Genomic DNA, 18,151 nt, shown 5'->3' on the forward strand with positions numbered 1-18,151 from the left:
TCGCTAAAAAGAGGAAAGGCTGCTGGACCTGATGGGATATCAGTTCGATTTTACACAGAGTATGCAAAGGAACTTGCCCCCCCTTCTTACAGCGGTGTACCGTAGGTCTCTAGCAGAGCATAGTGTTCCAAAGGATTGGAAAACGGCACATGTCATCCCCGTTTTCAAGAAGGGATGTCGAAAAGATGTGCAGAACTATAGACCTATATCTCTGATGTCGATCAGTTGTAGAATTTTGGAACACGTATTATGTTCGAGTATAATGACTTTTCTCGAGACTAGAAATCTACTCTATAGGAATCAGCATGGGTTTCAAAAAAGACGATCGTGTGAAACCCAGCTCGCGCTATTCGTCCACGAGACTCAGAGGCCCATAGACACGGGTTCCCAGGTAAATGCCGTGTTTCTTGACTTCCGCAAGGCGTTTGATACGGTTCCCCACAGTCGTTTAATGAACAAAATAAGAGCATATGGACTATCAGACCAATTGTGTGATTGGATCGAAGAGTTCCTAGATAACAGAACACAGCATGTCATTCCCAATGGAGAGAAGTCTTCCGAAGTAAAAGTGATTTTAGGTGTGGCGCAGGGGAGTGTTGTAGGACCGTTGCTGTTCGCAGTATACATAGATAACCTTGTGGATAACATCGGAAGTTCACCGAGGCTTTTTGCGGGTGATGCTGTGATATATTGAGAGGTTGTAACAATGGAAAATTGTACTGAAATGCAGGAGGATCTGCTAAGAATTGACGGATGGTGCAGGGAATGGCAACTGAATCTCAATGTAAACAAGTGTAATACGCTGCGAATACATATAAAGAAAGCTCCTTTATCATTGAGCTACAATATGGCAGGTTAGCAACTGGAAGCAGTTAATTCCATAAATTATCTGGGAGTAGGTATTAGGAGTGATTTAAAATGGAACGATCATATAAAGTTGATTGTCGGTAAAGCAGATGCCAGACTGAGATTCATTGGAAGAATCCTAAGGAAATGCAATCCGAAAACAAAGGAAGTAGGTTACAGTACACTTGTTCGCCCACTGCTTGAATACTGCTCAGCAGTGTGGGATCCGTACCAGATAGGGTTGATAGAAGAGATACAGAAGATCCAACGAAGAGCAGCGCGCTTCGTTACAGGATCATTTAGTAATCACGAAAGCATTACGGAGATGATAGATAAACTCCAGTGGAAGACTCTGCAAGAGAGACGCTCAGTAGCTCGGTACAGGCTTTTGTTGAAGTTTCAAGAACATACTTTCACCGAGGAGTCAAGCAGTATACTGCTCCCTCCTACATAAATCTCACGAAGAGACCATGAGGATAAAATCAGAGACAGCCCACACAGAGGCATGCCGACAATCTTTCTTTCCACGAACAATACGAGACTGGAATAGAAGGGAGAACCGACAGAGGTACTGAAAGTACCCTCCGCCACACACCGTCAGGGGGCTTGCAGAGTATGGATGTAGATGTAGAACTGCGCTTTGCAGCATGCGAATTGCTTTTCATGTGGAAAGTCAGGTCATGAACAGTCTGCGTATTTGCAACAGAGAAAGAACCCAACCCAAGTTTGCTCTTACAAGCGCGGAGCACCTTCTCACTTAGTGAATGTAGTTTTCTCTAATCCAGTTACCAGTACTAGTGATGACCCAATTCAGGATGTGCCTTTACCCTGCCCAAGTGCTATGCAATGACAGTCAAACAAACTGTTTGTGAACTTAGTCATTGCCAGACCCTTTGTGCAAGTTCAGTTAGACACTGGTGCTTCCATTACATTGCTTAATCGTACCACTTATGAACAGTTGCGCTCGCCACAGTTGACAAAATCTTGCACACAACTTAATAACGGTCAGGACATTCCACTGCCTGATATGTGTAGTTTGCCTGCCACATTCCAGTCTCACACCAGAACAGTGACATTTACAATTTTGCGTCCGCCAGACTGTATTTTTGGGTTGCATTCATTTGCTTTGTTTGGTCTCTGTCTTCAGGACAGTGTACTTCCTGTTTCTGCTTTCAACCCACAATACAATGTTACTCAACTGCTTGAGGAGTTTCCCGATTTATTTTCAGATGGACTTGGCAGAGCAAATAATTTTGTGATGCACATATCAGTGAAGGACAATGTGCAACCTAAGTTTTTTCAGGCATGTCCCGTCCTTCATCCACTTCAGACACAGTTGCAAGCAAACTTACAGAATAGCAAGATAATTGTGTTATTGCTCCTATTCAGGCTAGTCAATGGGCTTCTCCCTTAGTCATCTTACCAAAGATTTCTGGAAGACTTAATCTTTGTGTTGACTTCAAATCCACTGTGAATCCACAAATAATAATTGATACTTACCCATTGCCTTGCCTTCAGGAACTATTGGACAGGCACGGTGCAGGCCGCTATTTTTCAAAAATTGACTTACGTGATGTGTATTTGCGAAGTCTGCTAGATGAGGAGTCTCAGAAAGTGTCTGTGGTCAACCGCATTTAGAGTTGTTAAAAGTTTTGAGATTACCCTTTGGCAGCACTTCCACGCCTGCCATATTCCAACACTACTTTGAACAGCTCACTGTAAAAGTTCCATTCTGTTCCAGTTACTTGGATGATACCAAACCATCAACCTCACACTGACCAATACAGAGCCACGAAATGGCATCAAGGAGGTGCTGACCCACGCACCAATGGAAAGAGCGGGCAGCAGCACACCTTCAGGAAGACTGAGCTCAGTGCCCCCTGTCAACGCTGATTTAAACACCTGCCCATCACTGGTTGGCCCAGTTTGGCTGCAGACTTCGAGAGCATCAGTACTGACAAGGGAACCTCCCCATCGCACCCCCCTCAGATTTAGTTATAAGTTGGCACAGTGGATAGGCCTTCAAAAACTGAACACAGATCACTCGAGAAAACAAGAAGAAGGTGTGTGGAACTATGAAAAAAATAAGCAAAATATATAGAAACTGATTAGTCCGTGTGGAACATAGGCAACATTGGGGATAATGTCAGCTCAAGAGTGCCGTGGTGTCGTGGTAAGCGTGAGAAGCTGCGGGACGAGAGGTCCTCGGTTCAAGTCTTCCCTCGAGTGAAAAGTTTAATTTTTTATTTTCAGACAATTATTTTGTGAAGCTGCACAGGTAAACAGAGCAGTTTTGTTTACGTGATCGTGTGTCAATTATCAAAGTTCAGGCACTCACACATAATCAACTTCGCCCTCCAAAATTCCAGGACATGTTCAGATTTGCTTGGACATATGCAGGATTTGACGGTCTACACACGGAAAAATTTGAAAACACTAAAAACATATGTTTTGACAGAGCACAGGGAAAACTGTGTGACTGTGAAACTGTTGCATTCATCTGTTGCAGTTTATATGACAAACTCTTATGTTTTCATCACCTTTTTGGGAGTGATTATCACATCCACAAGAAAACCTAAATCGGGCAAGGTAGAAGAATCTTTTTACCAAGTGAACAAGTTAGGTGGGTCGACAACATATTCCTGTCATGTGATGCACATGTCATCACCAGTGTCGTATAGAATTTATCAGACGTGTTTTCCTGTCTAGGAATCGCAGGGTTTTGCGGTGCGGTCGCAAAACACAGACACTAAACTTATTACAGTGAACAGAGATGTCAATGAACGAACGGACAGATCATAACTTTGCGAAAATAAAGAAAGAAAACTTTTCACTCGAGGGAAGACTTGAACCAAGGACCTCTCGTTCCACAGGGTCTCACTCTAACCATGGGACGATGGCGCTCATGCCCTCAGACTTTCCTTGATGTTGCATATTCTTCGCACGGACTACTCAGTTTGTAATTTTGCTTATTTTTTCATAGTTCCACACAACTTCTTCCTGTTTTCTCGATTGATCTGTGTTCAGTTTCTCAAGGCCTATCCACTGTGCTAACTTATAATTAAATCTGAGGGGGGTGCGATGGGGAGGTTCCCTTGTGAGTAATAGGAAGACAATACTTAGCCTGCACTCTGCAAGTAGTAATAGTGTGTAAAAGTAATTGCATGTACAAGGCACATGAAGCATCTCAAGTCACCACATAACAACTAGTTACATTATGTTTTGTTTTTAGAAATGAAGTGCCCTATTAACCCATTAGCGACGTGCGTTGCCATATGGCAACGTTTGTAACACTTTTTTAAAATCGTTGATTCCACGACATCAACGAAGCGAGAGTCTTGGCAGCACTGGATTCCGTTCCGCACGACTGTAAAGATCACTACAATGCAACAGTTTTAACAATACATTTAAATTCTGCGGCGTAAGCAGTGCTGGAAGTCGTCATTTGCTGAATGACGAAGAAAAATGGAGTATAAGTTCGAGTAAGTATGTTTTACACAGTAACTCACAATTTATAATTTGTTTTTTTAGTATGGTTGTGCTTTAAATACTCAAATATATATTCTCTGGAGGTTACTGCTTGCTGTGAAATAAATTACGTTCATTTAGGCCGTTTGAACGTCGGTGTTGCCATATGGCATCACTGCGCACTTGTACTCAGTAAAAGGACAAATTTTCTCTTTTTGTTTTAGAAGAGGTTTCTCGCTTGCTGAGGCGCTGGAGATTCTTTATAATGACGATATTGAAGGTGATGTGTTTGTTGAGCCCCAAGATCCGAATAGAGAAGAATGATGGATTATTGTATGTGTGGTGGCTGGACAACTCAGTTGCCACAATGATTTCTTCTTCATGTGGTGCACAAGAAGTTGACCAAGTCACGAGATTCTCGCAACTAAAAAAGCAAAATATAATGATTCCCAGACCAAAACTGGTAGCAAAATATAATACATATATGGGAGGTACTGATCAGATGGATCAGAATCTAGCATGCTATTGCATTGCAATAAGAAGCAAGAAATGGTACTGGTGTCTCTTTACATGGATGTTAGATGTCGCCATATAAAACAGTTGGACTCTGCATAATAAAGCAAGAAACCAAACTATTTCTCAGCTTGATTTCAAGAGAGAAGTAGCAGCAATGTACTTGCAAAGACACTATGCTTTACCAAAAGGAGCCAGGAGACCATCTGCATCAAGGGCATGTTCCGACAGCCGTATCAGATTCAATTAGGTTTGATAAGACTGACCACCTCGTCTAGCACACAGAAGGAAAGAAGAAGAAAAGGTGTGCACGCAAGGACTGTAAATCTATTCTGAGAACAATGCGTTCGAAGTGTAATGTGGGATTGTGTACTGAGTGTTTTATTCCATTTCATGTAAAGTAATGCCAAGTTCAAGGTTTGATTTTTGATTATTAATTGTACTTTGTTATAAAGTATCAATTGTATGATGAAGACTGAATAATAAATTTGCACAAAACTTGTATATGTAATAACAAATTTCAATAACCTACTTATTTTAGTTGAAGTTGTAATCCATATAAATTTAGGTAGTGAAAGCGCCTAGCGTTGCCATATGGCAACATCAAATATCTCGCTAATGGCGGTAATTACTTCCGTCGAAACAACTCTGTTGTGCAATTCATGCCTTTTACATCCATAATAATGCAATTTTTTTTAAAAAAATCACTAAAAAATTAATTCCAGCGCTTAATGAGTTAATTAGAAAGTTTAATGTATAGATCATTTTGGATTCTTTCCACCGGCCATCGCAACTTCTCTCCTTTCGTGTTTGTGTTGGTGCTGACTCCCATAGCAGCCAACACAATACGTACCAAGAAGGCATCCAACTCCTTTGCAATATGTGTCCATACTACGAAATCATCAACAACATCATGATAGCACCTAGCTGATCCTTTACTGGCAGTCTGCATTGCCTGTTGTTCAAAAGTCTGCATAAACAAATTGGCCACAGCTGGATACAAGAACTGCCCATAGCTACCCTGTCAATCAGTTTTTGAAATCATTGTTCTGGAAATAGGCTGTGGTGAGGCACTGTCAGTTAACAAAGTTATATCATGCATAGCGAATATTTTTCCAACTGATATAATGGTGTTATTCAGACATTGCTTCACTACAACCTGTTTCCAATACAACAATGATGTTTATGAAAAGGCTAATACGGTGGCTATGGGTAATCCTCTTAGTCCACCTATGGCCAATTTGTTTATGTGGGCTTTTGAACAACTGATGCTGCATATTGCCAGTGAAAGACTAGCTAGGAGATATTGCTACAATGATGATACTTTCATAGTATGGACACATGGTACAAAAGAGTTGAATGCTTTCTTTGTGCATCTTAATAGTATCAATCAAAAAATCTAATTTCCTATGGATACAAAGAGTAAAGGGTAACTTAATTCTGGATGTGTTAGTAATCAAATGAGTGGAGCGACATTGGGCCACATGATGTATAGAATAGGCACGCGTACGGATCGTTATGTTCACAAAGACTCTAACCACCACCCCACACTAAAAGGATGGATGGTTTGTGGGTGGGAGGGGGGGGGGGGAGGGGGAGTTGAAGGGAGCAGACTACAAAGGTCATCAGTCCCTTTTTCCACAACCATGAAAACCCACAAGGAATAAAAACAAGCAATGGAGGTAACAAGAGACAACACAGAGCAAGAAAGATACAGTCAAAGACCAGACAACAACGAATTAAAAGCACACAGAGTTGTACAGTGGTTGGCCGACCATGGAAACAAAAAAGGAAAAGCCAACCACCAAGAGACATACTAAAAATCCCAATCTAAAACCATAGGCCAAAGGCCAGACGCAACACACAAAAGGGACAAACCCTCAGATTGAGCGATAAAAGCCCCCTGCTGGAATAAAACTGAAAACTAAGCCTGCCATTCACTAAAAGGAGATTTTATAAAAATCGTTTAATAAAAACCTTGGTGGTCAGGGTAACAAAATTTGTGAAGCATTTTATTTACAAGATGAGGCTAACCACCTACTGTCAACCTTTAAAAAGAATGGTTATTCAAATAAGGAGATAGACTGAGCTCTTCCCCCTAGGAAGAGAATCAGAATCAAAGAGGAACGACGTCAGTCCAACAGAAATGCTTTCCCTCTGTTTAATAGTAAGATTACAAATTGCTTGGGGAAGTGTTGGGCCAGTATTGAGTTGAAACTATTTTAATACCAACCAGGAAGATAAAACACATTTAAAAACAGCAAAAGATATATGACATCCTTTGGCTACATTGGGTGCATATAAAATTTCTTGTAGTTGTGGACTAGTTTATGTTGGTACGACGAAAAGAAGTGTTAACACCCACATAGTTGTACATGAATAGAATTGCTCTCTAGGACATAGAGATAAATTGGCCATAGCAAAACGTGTACCAAGAGGGTAATCATGAAATAAAATTCACATAATGAAAACATCACATTATCGTTCGCGCATGTATAGAGATGCTATTGAAATTTATGATCATCATCATAATTTTAAGAGAAAAGAATAAGGTGCTGAATTAAATAAAATATGATGTTGACTCTGCACCGACAGAATGGCAATTGATTACTTTTGATCAGGAACGTTGACACTATCAGAGATAGTGCCATAGCCAGTGTCACGTTATGGGCTTTGGTGGTCTCTCTACTTCCTGGTATTTGGCACTCACTCGAATTCTGATTGCAGTTCATCGTTTCACCTCCAAGGATATCTCCTGCAGCTTGGGATTAAATGTTTGGGAAAAGTTTTACATATCAACCATGGCCTGTCAACCAGGAAGTATTAAATGAAACAAATGGCTGTGTTTGGTGCGGTGTCATGTCCATGAGGCAAGGACTGTTGATGAACAGTGTTGCGGCAAACTGGAGAGAAGTCTCTTTCTTACAATGTTATGGAGAGGCAGTGATGTTACTTCCAGTGTCACAGTGTGGGGAGCCATCAGATACAACTTCAATTCATGATCAGCAGTGGTAGCGGGAACTCTGATGGCACAATGCTACATCGCAGATATCCTGTGTCCTGAAGTGCTACAGTATTGTGGAGTCATTTCTCAACAGGTCTCACACAGCACATGTCTCTACTAACTGTCTGCATGATGACGAGGTACTCCGTGGTTAGCAAGATCGCAAGGTTGATCCTGACAGAACACACATGGTACCGGTAGCAATTTGCAATGTCAAGTCTGTCCCGGTGCCAGTATTTGGGATACTGGGAACCAGTTACAACAGTTATCAGTCAGCTTGCCTTGGAAGAGGATACAATGGCTTTACAATATCCTTCCCATCCAAATTGGGGCATGCATCCAGGCCACATGGGATGCAATCTCATAAAGATAAGTGGGCTCATACTGCCAAGTTCCTTGCATATTTGAATAAACTTTGTAATCACTGAAATGACATCACATACCTTCTAAATCCACGAAGTTTCATTTCGTTTCCTCCTCCTCTTCTGACCGTTCCACTCTTTTTGTCAGGCAGAGTAGTTACCAATGCCATATGTACCTGGTTTTCCCTTCATTCTTTCTGTAAGGTCCACTGTAATTATACGAATAAAGGATTATGAACTGCACTTGCTCAACTTGCAACAAGAGGTTAGCTTAAGAAATGTCATGTCAGTGATTGGGTTGGCATATGACATCAAAGGAGGGTGTGCCAGGCAAATTTTGCACATGCCAGCATCTAAAATTAGGAAGCGGGCACATGATCTATGATATACCTAGTTATTTTGGCCTGTACTAATGTCACAAATATATCTGTGCATGATATACAAAGAGATTTGTTGGAACATCTGCTAAACTTGGAAAAGAAGCATACCCCTCTATTTCTTATTGAGTTTGCACAGAGCAGTACTACTTAAGAACACTACTAATGAATAATGTTTGTAGGTGTGCAGTGTGACGACATTAGAGTGATTGCTAGTGTATTTGTGGATTCAATTTTAGGGCAATAAATGTATTTCTAACTCAATATTTTTTATTAAGTATTCTCTCAATACACACCTGATCTCTTCCTCTATCTGCTACTGTTTGGTATGAAAGACCTGAAGCGTCTGATGACTACATAAACTAACAAAAGAAAAATGGAAGGATGATTCTGATTCAAAGTCCCACTGACTAAGGGATCATAGGCACAGAGCACAAGATTGGATAGGACCATAATGAGGGCAGAAATCTTCTATATCCTTTTTAAAGGAACCAACCTGCATTCGTGTCAATCAAATTAGGGAAACCACAGAAAATATAAATCAAAATTTGAATTATGCTCCTCCCGAACGCAAGTCCAGTTTCACAGCCATCTATCTCTATCTCCCCCCAAGCAGACCATTTTTACACTCAGCCACGGAACAGTAGAACAGTTTCATAACTAAATGAGTGCAGCTAAACTATAACATGAAGGAATTTCTCTTGTCTGTTAATGCAGTCATCACTTCCCAGATCACAGAAAATGATTCTACTGGAGACCCATTCCCATCTCCATAATACCTTGAACGATTGATGTCACTTTTATTAGCCATTACGTTAGCTACTTAATGCAAAGGACCTTCAGCTGCTAAGTATTTTGCATCATCCACCCATTCTTATACTTCATTTTCACCAATTAAATGCTCACAGATCATACACAACTGCGTGATGACCCTGAGAACACAGACAGTTTTCAGTTATGTCACCTTTCTTTGAGTCAAGGAGTTAATGGCTTCTATTTTGTAGAAGTTCACAAGTGAAACCCCTGATGTTCAAATTGAGCTGTAAATTTCTCCAAAAACTTAATCGTTCTCCTCAAGTCCAATATCTTCACTCCTTTTCCACCCCACATCATATTTTTCCGTGTTGATTTCTATTTCCTTGCAAATACTTTGAATGGGATACTTCAATTCGAATTTGTAACTATAACCCAGCTATCAAAATCTATGCTTCATATCATTTTCATCCATTTTAAACACTCCTTTCCCCATAATAACTCAAGTTACATGTGACTGCTTGCATTGAATTTTTTCACACATACACTGACAATGTCATCACTATTATTGTAATGCGAAAAAAAACCTCTATACACCATACCTGCATGGATTTTTGCACGAAATCTTTGCCATGACCAAGCTCAATAATCCCGTCACTAACAGCAGACAAGCAGACCTTGAACAATACTAACATAAATCCAAGTAATGAAACCCTAAACTTTAAATGTAACTCAATATAATGCTTATTAATCCTTTAAACTGGAGTTCAATGGCTTACAACACACTAATATAAACTCTGTAATGCATAAATTCCTTCCTACTTCATACAGAACAGATTTGGTCATTCATAAAATTTTTACAATATTCTCAGGATGCAATACAAATCCTTAAAATCATTTTATTTAGCAGATGTTTTAATCTAACAAAAGCTTATCAATAGTAAATACTAAAATGCATCCTGTAGCAATAACGTACTGCTACCATCCTAAGCAAACTCACTCACTTCATTAGGGGTCATTCCATATCAAATCACCCAATAAAAAATAAATTTTACACCCACCTCCTTAGATTTTCATGAAATTTGGCTCAAATGGTTCTAATACCATCCTGACAACACCTGCAAATTTTTTTTGCTGTATCTCTTATAGTTTTTTTTATAAATTTTTAAAGTTTTTGTGTTTTGTGTTTTCCGAACCTTCAGAAATGGTAAATTTAATTTGTATTCAAAACTTTAAAATTGCTTGTCTTAAAAACTCTTTTAGATAACATCATGAATTTTTGCAGCAAGTTTATTTATTATACATATTTGAAGATAAAAATGATACTATTAAAATATATTAATATTTTCTATGAAAAAATATATGTATTTTTTTCTTTTTTCTTTTTTAACGGATGTTTTGTTTTATAAGAATTGCAATATCTAGAGTCTCAGACCTGATAGAATGCTCAAATTTGTTTTAATTTACTCTTAAACATATAGGCTACTTGATAAAACAAAAATAATGACAGCTTTTTAACATGTTTATTAATTATAGTAGATTACATTAGAATTATGTAAAAAGATAGTGTACTTACGACACTTATGTATAATCCAACTGATTGCTTGAAACATTGAATTTTTTGAGTAATTTTGTCTTTTTAGTAAACATTAATGCTGATTCAAACTGTTTTTCCACTTCATCCAAGAGCTTTCAGTTCTTTTGATACAGTCTTTTTTGAAGTAATAAATTCTTCCAGTGCCGCTTGATTGAGGCGTGTCTACTACACAGACTATGTGCTCCAAAAGCACTATGCAAGAATCTTCTCTTTCAGGCCAATAAAATGATGCAGCTGGTCCTGAAGGATGTAGAAATAGAATTTCTGCATCTTCATCATCAGCATTGAATATTGTTTTTACCAGTCCAAAGTACCAGTTACCATCATAATTTGCAGCCACATAGCTATTTATGGATGGTTCAACACGAACCCAATCAGAAGAAGAATGGGAAAAGACTAAGTAGGGTTTTACACTATCTGTAGTCCTTCTAATTTCAAGGTTGTTTGTTTTAAGTGGTTTGAAGTTATGAAAACTTCTTGTTCCAGGAATGGTTTGGGTTGCTGAAAAATGTTTTTCCAGTTTTAACCGTAGCAAATCAGCTTCTTTTTTGTCAATAAAGTGGAAATGAATGTTTTCAATATTTTTTTTTTCCACAAAACTTGTACACATCGATTGCTGTCATTATTTGTTCTTCGTCTGAAAGCTGTAGACTGCCTTTCCTCAAAATTCTTTTAATAGTTCCTCCTAGGCCATCACAAATTGACTTCCCATGACTTGTTGCAAAAAAAGTGTGTTGGGCCTTCAAATTAAAGTCTCTCAAGTGTTCAGTCAGATTTTTAAAACTGTTTCTATATTTTTACTGCCCAGCACAACCATCCGTAAAGTAGTGAACTGAGTCAATGCAGTATGATGTAATGACAGCCACTTTGTAATTTCTTTTTATACAAAGTTAACAAAACCAGTGTCATGTTCTTGGTCATCACTAATAAAACAGTGGTTGGAAACAAAAACATTGTTTTCCTCATTTCTTAGAAAAACTCCAACTGGGTGTAGAGTACAACCACCTCTATCCCAGTGGTAACTTTGGATCTCATTTTGTATAACAAAGGAATAATTTTCACTGAAATCCATCACAATAATTGCTGTTTTGGGTGGTGGGTCTTCTTTCAATCTTTTAAAGGCTGCTGATTGGGATTTTGCTATAAACGAGTGCGGGGTGAGCTTTCTCCAATGACCTAACCAATAAAGAAATGTAGTCTTCAACACTGATAGACTGTTTGATCATTTCTGCCCTGTCTGTGTTAACCCACTGACTGATTACAATTTCTTCTTCTAAATAATAATCTTCACTTAGTTTTTCAGTTAAGTACTCAGTTAGTGCAGTATTTGCAGGACAGCTGTCGCAATGATGTAGCATGCAGTTTTGGTTTTCCGTGTTGCACACAAGCATCTTAATTAGGTCTTTATAAGATTCTTCAATTTTCACAGCATCCAGTAATAGTTTAACATTCTGGTGGATACTGCATACACATACAGTGTGTGTGCCTGCAGCACCAGCAAGGATACACCATTTAGAAACAAAATATTGAAAATCCTACTTCTACCTCGGGATTCTTCCATTTGAAAGAATAATAGAGTTCTCTCAAGTTACACAAAATGAGTCTTTTTTGCATGTACACATTTTTTTGAACACTTACTTTGTCTTTTGTTCCAGGAAGCACTCTGGAACTGTCATCCTTTTCACAAAAATCTGTTACAAGTCTTACTGTATTTTCAGAAAGAGTTTTACCTTTTTTTGGACCAGAAGTTTCCAAAATATCCTTTTCAGATTTTAGCTTTCTGGCTTGTCGCACCATGTACTCACTTACATTAAATTCTTTCATCACTTTACTTCGACTCCAAGAATCTGGAGCCAAGGTCAGAATCTGGATTTTTCTAGACCTCCCAACAGATGAAATCCTCTCTTTCATAAGAGAAATCATTACATCAAAATCCTTTGCTTTCTCAACCACACTTGTATCTTCTTCGTCATCATCAGAACTTGGTGCATCATATTTTAATGCTTTTGAAACCGCCTTTTTTTGCAGTCTTTTCAATACTGCTAACCTTCCTTTTAAAATAGGACCCTTTACTTTGTTCTGACAAGCCATGAAGCTTTATCGGTGTTAAACCTAAATTATCAAGAGCAATGTTTGTTTGTACGAGGGATTCATTTCTGGATTCCAATGATTCTAATTCAACCATGACTTCATCATCTGTTTCACTTTCATTGACTTCAGCTCTTAATTTTTTCCTCACAAAAGTTACGGCATGTTGAGCAAAGCTTTTGTCCAGGTTTTATGCTAATATTTGTCAGTAATTGTTTAGAAAGATCCAAGCCTACACTTCTCAACGATTTTTTGATGGGCTTTTTGTGTTTTTTTTTAGTGGGTCTACACATGTTGTTTGATACTTTTCAAAAACCTTTAAAAAGTAGTAGCTGTGGTGTGGACATATATTCTTAAATTCACACAGATTAATTCCAGATCGTAAGTGGATCAAATCTTTTTCTTCCTCACTCAATTCAGATACCGGTTGTAACTTTTTTGAAGGTGTGTAGGTTGTTTGAAAACAGTCAGATTTTTTAAATAACCCTACGCTACAGGTTTGAATCTCTGACATACTGATTTCACTTTTGGTCTGATTACTGTTCTGGTTACTTTTATAGGATATTGGAAAAGAATCTCTGTAAACTAAGTAACAGTACTTACTGAAAGTTTGAATAAACTTAATAAAATACTATCCAAGCACTATTTCACACTGTAATAATTTTTTACTTCAAAACACAGGAGTAACAAAACAAAATCCAAGCGTACATTGTTACTCCAAGAAGACAAAAACTTATTTTCGGTGTCTAAGTCACTTGGTACTTTTTATTTTTAAAATATAATTAGTATTATTTTAAAAATTAGATAACTATTAAACAGGATAAAAAGTCAACATAATTTTTCTTTCATCTAATAGCCTATACAATTAAGAGTATTTTAAAACAAATTTGAGCCTTCTATCATCAGGTCTGAGACTCTAGATATTGCAGTTTTGTAAAACTAAACATCCGTTAGCTAAAAAAAGGAACTTGTAAATTTTTTTCATTTGGAAGATTTTAATACATCTTTATGGTAATTTTTTTAACATTTAAATACAATACACAAACTTATTCCAAAATTTCATACTGATATCTTGAGTATTCTTTAATATAAAATTTTTTTTAGTTGTGAGGACACGTGTAAGTTACGATTTCTGACTGCTGAAACAACGCCAAATCTGAAAACTTTAAAAATTTATAAAAAAAAAAAAAAAAAAAAAAATATATATATATATATATATATATATATATATATATATATATATATATATATATATATATATAAGAGATAGAGCAAAATAATTTTACAAGTGCTTTCAGGATGATAAAAGAAGTAATTGTACCAAGTTTCATCAAAATCTGACATGGTTGGTGTCTAGGCCTGGGTGACTTGACATGGAATGACCCTTAGAAGATTTAATAATTGTTAGACGTATGTCGTATCTCATATACAAACTCCGTGTACCATACTATTCCCACAAAGTTTTGAGATCAAGTAGAGACAAAATCAATATACAGTGGACACTCATTGTGCTGTAACATATTTCCTGACTGTTCCAACCTTTCACAGCACACACAGGTAGAAATTTACTCCAGCGTATATGTTTTTCCTCCAGGCATCGGGTCACCTGACACCCGTGATTCAACCTGTGGGTTCTGACCTGTGACATAACTGTGTTGTGTGATGTCACGGAGGTACAGCATGTTTAAAATTGATGGCATTTGAAGAGTGTGAGTAAGTGGTCATGCACTCTTGGTGTTTGATATTTGATTTTCTAATTTGTTTCTGAGTAATCGTAGAATCGCATTGGATTTTTCTGGTGTTGTATATTGTGTTTTTGGAGGTAGCTGTTGGTTGGTCAGTGAGTAATTTTTAATTTCAGCAGTTATTGACTACCAATTTGTCTTCAGTTTATTAGCTTTAAGTTTGCAGTTTGAAATTTGATAATTTGTTACATTTAATTATGTGTGTTTGTTGTTTGTTTCTAGGAATGGATCCAACAGTTAAATTTAATAGTGAGTCATTAGTGGCTGCCATGGGGGATGATATGGCTGGTGTGACACAGCTATTACAGTTATTTGGTTTGCTCACTGGGTGTGTTAGGTGCTGACAGTTTGGGGACCTGATGAAGTTAACTACCCTTCCGCCTTCTTGAATCATGGATCTGTATATGTGGAGGTGTCAATGAGATAATGTTTGGAGATCAATTAGGAGAGGTTCCTGGTTCATGCAATCTAGATTGGCCTTGCGGGATATTGTGTAATTTGCACTGTTGGTGTTTTGGACAAATCCATGGATCTCAGTTTGGGAAAGTTAAGAATGGAAAGGGGTTCATCCAGTGGCAACTCTGGTCAAGTGAAATTTGCAGTACACGATATTTGATTTGTGTGTGGGTTGCTGGTATCACTAGCTTTGTTTGAGCTATATAAGACAAGCAAAATTTAGATACCAATGGTGTGTTTTTTGCATTCTATTGGTTTGGTCGATTGTTGAGAATTTTGAGGGCACCATTTTTCAGTTAATATTTGTTTTGGAATGATACTGTGTTTCTTGTTGTCATATAATTGGTCAGACCCCACCTAAAACCATGTACTTCCCATGGTTGTCCTGTTAGTTTCATTTTATTGCTAGAGTTATATATTTCACCTGTCATTTGTGCTTTTTACTGGTGTAATAAGTGATGTGGATGCTATACTGTGTACACCTGAAATATGGGTGTCTGCCATCTGGATGACATCACAGGTCCAAGAGGAAGGGTGGACACTGAACTTTCGGCAATCCCGACATCTATCTGGTATTAACTTTTTGTTACTCCGTACAATGTCCCATATAGTTCCTCAAATAATTTACTCATTCCATTCACATTTCACTACTTTACAGACTGTCATCATTCCAGTATACGTTTCAACAAAAAGAGTCTCCTTTCTTATTGTTTTGGCCTTTTATTGTAACATTACTTTTTAAACTTCATTAATCACCTCATCCGCCCCAACAACTGAATGGCCAGCGTGACGGACTGCCGTCCTAAGGGGCCCGGGTCATCTTCATGATCATTTCATCCCCATCCAGCACGCAGGTCACTCAATGTGGCGTCGAATGTAATACGACCTGCACCAAGGCGGCCGGACCTGCCCTGTAAGGGGCCTCCCGGCCAATGACACCAAATGCTCATTTCCATTAGCCACCTCCAACTCACCACATTAATTTTGATCACTGTACTTTAGGCTACTCTTTACATTTTCTCCTTGCTAATCTCCAGTTGATCAATTATATTCTCCGTCACATCAATGTACCAGTTTGTCAAGAACATCTTTCCTGTTACATTCCACAGTAACTGCAACCAATATGGTCTCTCCAAATTTTAGTTCTGAAGCGACATTTTCATTTTAGGCATATTTAAGCCGTGTAGGACATGTAAAAACATAACTGCACTCCTACTAAGTTATATAGAGTGTGCAGCAAAAGGTAAGTGTACCAATATCACATTAATCCAGTAGCACAATGCATGGGAAAAACTGTTACACAGAGATTCATCTGGGGGCAAAAAAATTTAAGTATCTTTAGAGTTTTATACCTCATATTCCAAAAAAATCCGAAAATATCAACAGTTATATTCCTCAGCATTCAACACTGTTCTGTGAACACAAAGGACAATCAACAAAACCATAAATATTAACAGTCTGTTCTTCAACATCACACATATTAAAAACAGCAGGTTGACATCCAGCTGCCTGACTTAAGAAAATCAAAAACAGTCACAAACAGATGGATTTATAATTATAATTTTAATGTGTGTCAGTGTTTATTACATTATGATGGTAATTGTCATATCTTCGTCATAATTTGCGGATGTATGTATGTAAATGAAATGGCGCCAGTAGCAGTTATATGCTTAAATACAGACCAATAATAACAACAACAACAGGCAAAAGTTACGCAAGCAACACCCTTCGTGGATTCTTGGCGTTCTTCCACTGAAATTCAATCCAGCATCTACTTTCTCCACAACTAGATGTCACCATCACACTTTAAATCAACCTGTATATTTAATGGTTCTGAAAAATTCCAGTAGCTGATCAGAAGCAAAAAGTACAGGTGTACTCTTCCTTATTTATATATTTTCCATTACATTCGGTTGGTTTGATGCTGAGTTAGCAGTTTTACAAATGATTTGTTATCCAAGGACAGCATCAGCGGGCTACCGCTGTTCACATACATTGTACTGCGAACTGAACGATTGCATCACTTTTCTCTTAGTTGCACCAATGTTGTGACTATATGATAAAATATTTTCACTTGCTTTACATGGTGGAAGATGTAAAAAAATAAGGGTGCATACAACTTATGTTATTAAAAACGATACTTATGTAAATTTGTTTGTGTTGTCACTGAAACAAAGTAAATGTGGTCTCTCCTGTGACACCACAGATATGAGAACGTGTTTAAATATGGAAACTAACAACATCTGAAAATAAATAATGGAAAATTTGGGATAGTAGGAATTAGGATAAGATTGCTACTCACCACATTGGTGTGAAAGTTTATTCATCTGATGGACTTTCTCCAATAGCTGAAAAATACCCAACAGTCTACTTTTAAATGTGCCCATCTGCTGCTCAGTGTGGTGAGTAACAATATACCGTAATTCAATATTTATAATGAAAATTTTCACATAAGACTTAGCAACAAGTGCAGCATTAGCACCAAGTACATGTCATTTTTGTTTACTTCTGACTTGCACTTTAAGAACTTCAAAAATAGAAACGTGCGGATGTTTTGATTATTTAGTCTATTTTCCACACCACCTAAGGAAAATTTAATTACATTGATCAAGCAACTATTCTTACCGAATGGACGGCAAGCTACTTAAAAGTCAGAACAAAGTTTCTATTATAAATATTTGACCGCATATAACAAAAGTCAAACAACATTTTTATCTTAGAAAGTTCTCTTTGCATTACGTAGAATCACAAATGTTGAGATGTAAGATGGTTCCCTTGATGATAGCGAACTGGATCAAGGTAAATGTAAATCTGCAGGTCTTTTATACCTGGTTTACACTATATGTAAAGGACAATTTCATTTAATTCTGAGAAAGGAGGAGGGGAGGAAATATATTTCTTCCAAGTTGGTTTTATCCCGAGTAAAAACAATATGGAACAAC

At 37.7% G+C, this 18,151-nt stretch overlaps 1 protein-coding gene across 4 annotated transcripts in view; it reads right to left on the reverse strand.

Moving 5' to 3' along the window:
- Positions 1–18,151, reverse strand: part of LOC124721250 (regulator of nonsense transcripts 2-like) — a 221,586-nt gene that overhangs the window by 202,530 nt on the left and 905 nt on the right. The window contains exons 2-3 of one of the 4 annotated variants that reach the window (XM_047246116.1): positions 17,512–17,557; positions 8,275–8,402 (exon numbers count right to left, since the gene is read on the reverse strand). The exons of 1 other annotated variant lie outside the window; for it this stretch is intronic. The gene's annotated coding sequence lies outside the window, so the exon portion shown is untranslated. The remainder of the gene's footprint in view (positions 1–8,274; positions 8,403–17,511; positions 17,558–18,151) is intronic. 2 more of the 4 variants (XM_047246115.1, XM_047246117.1) reach the window with 2 other exon arrangements.

The sequence above is a fragment of the Schistocerca piceifrons genome, chromosome X, assembly GCF_021461385.2.
Source record: "Schistocerca piceifrons isolate TAMUIC-IGC-003096 chromosome X, iqSchPice1.1, whole genome shotgun sequence".
In the NCBI taxonomy this organism is placed as follows: domain Eukaryota; kingdom Metazoa; phylum Arthropoda; class Insecta; order Orthoptera; family Acrididae; genus Schistocerca; species Schistocerca piceifrons.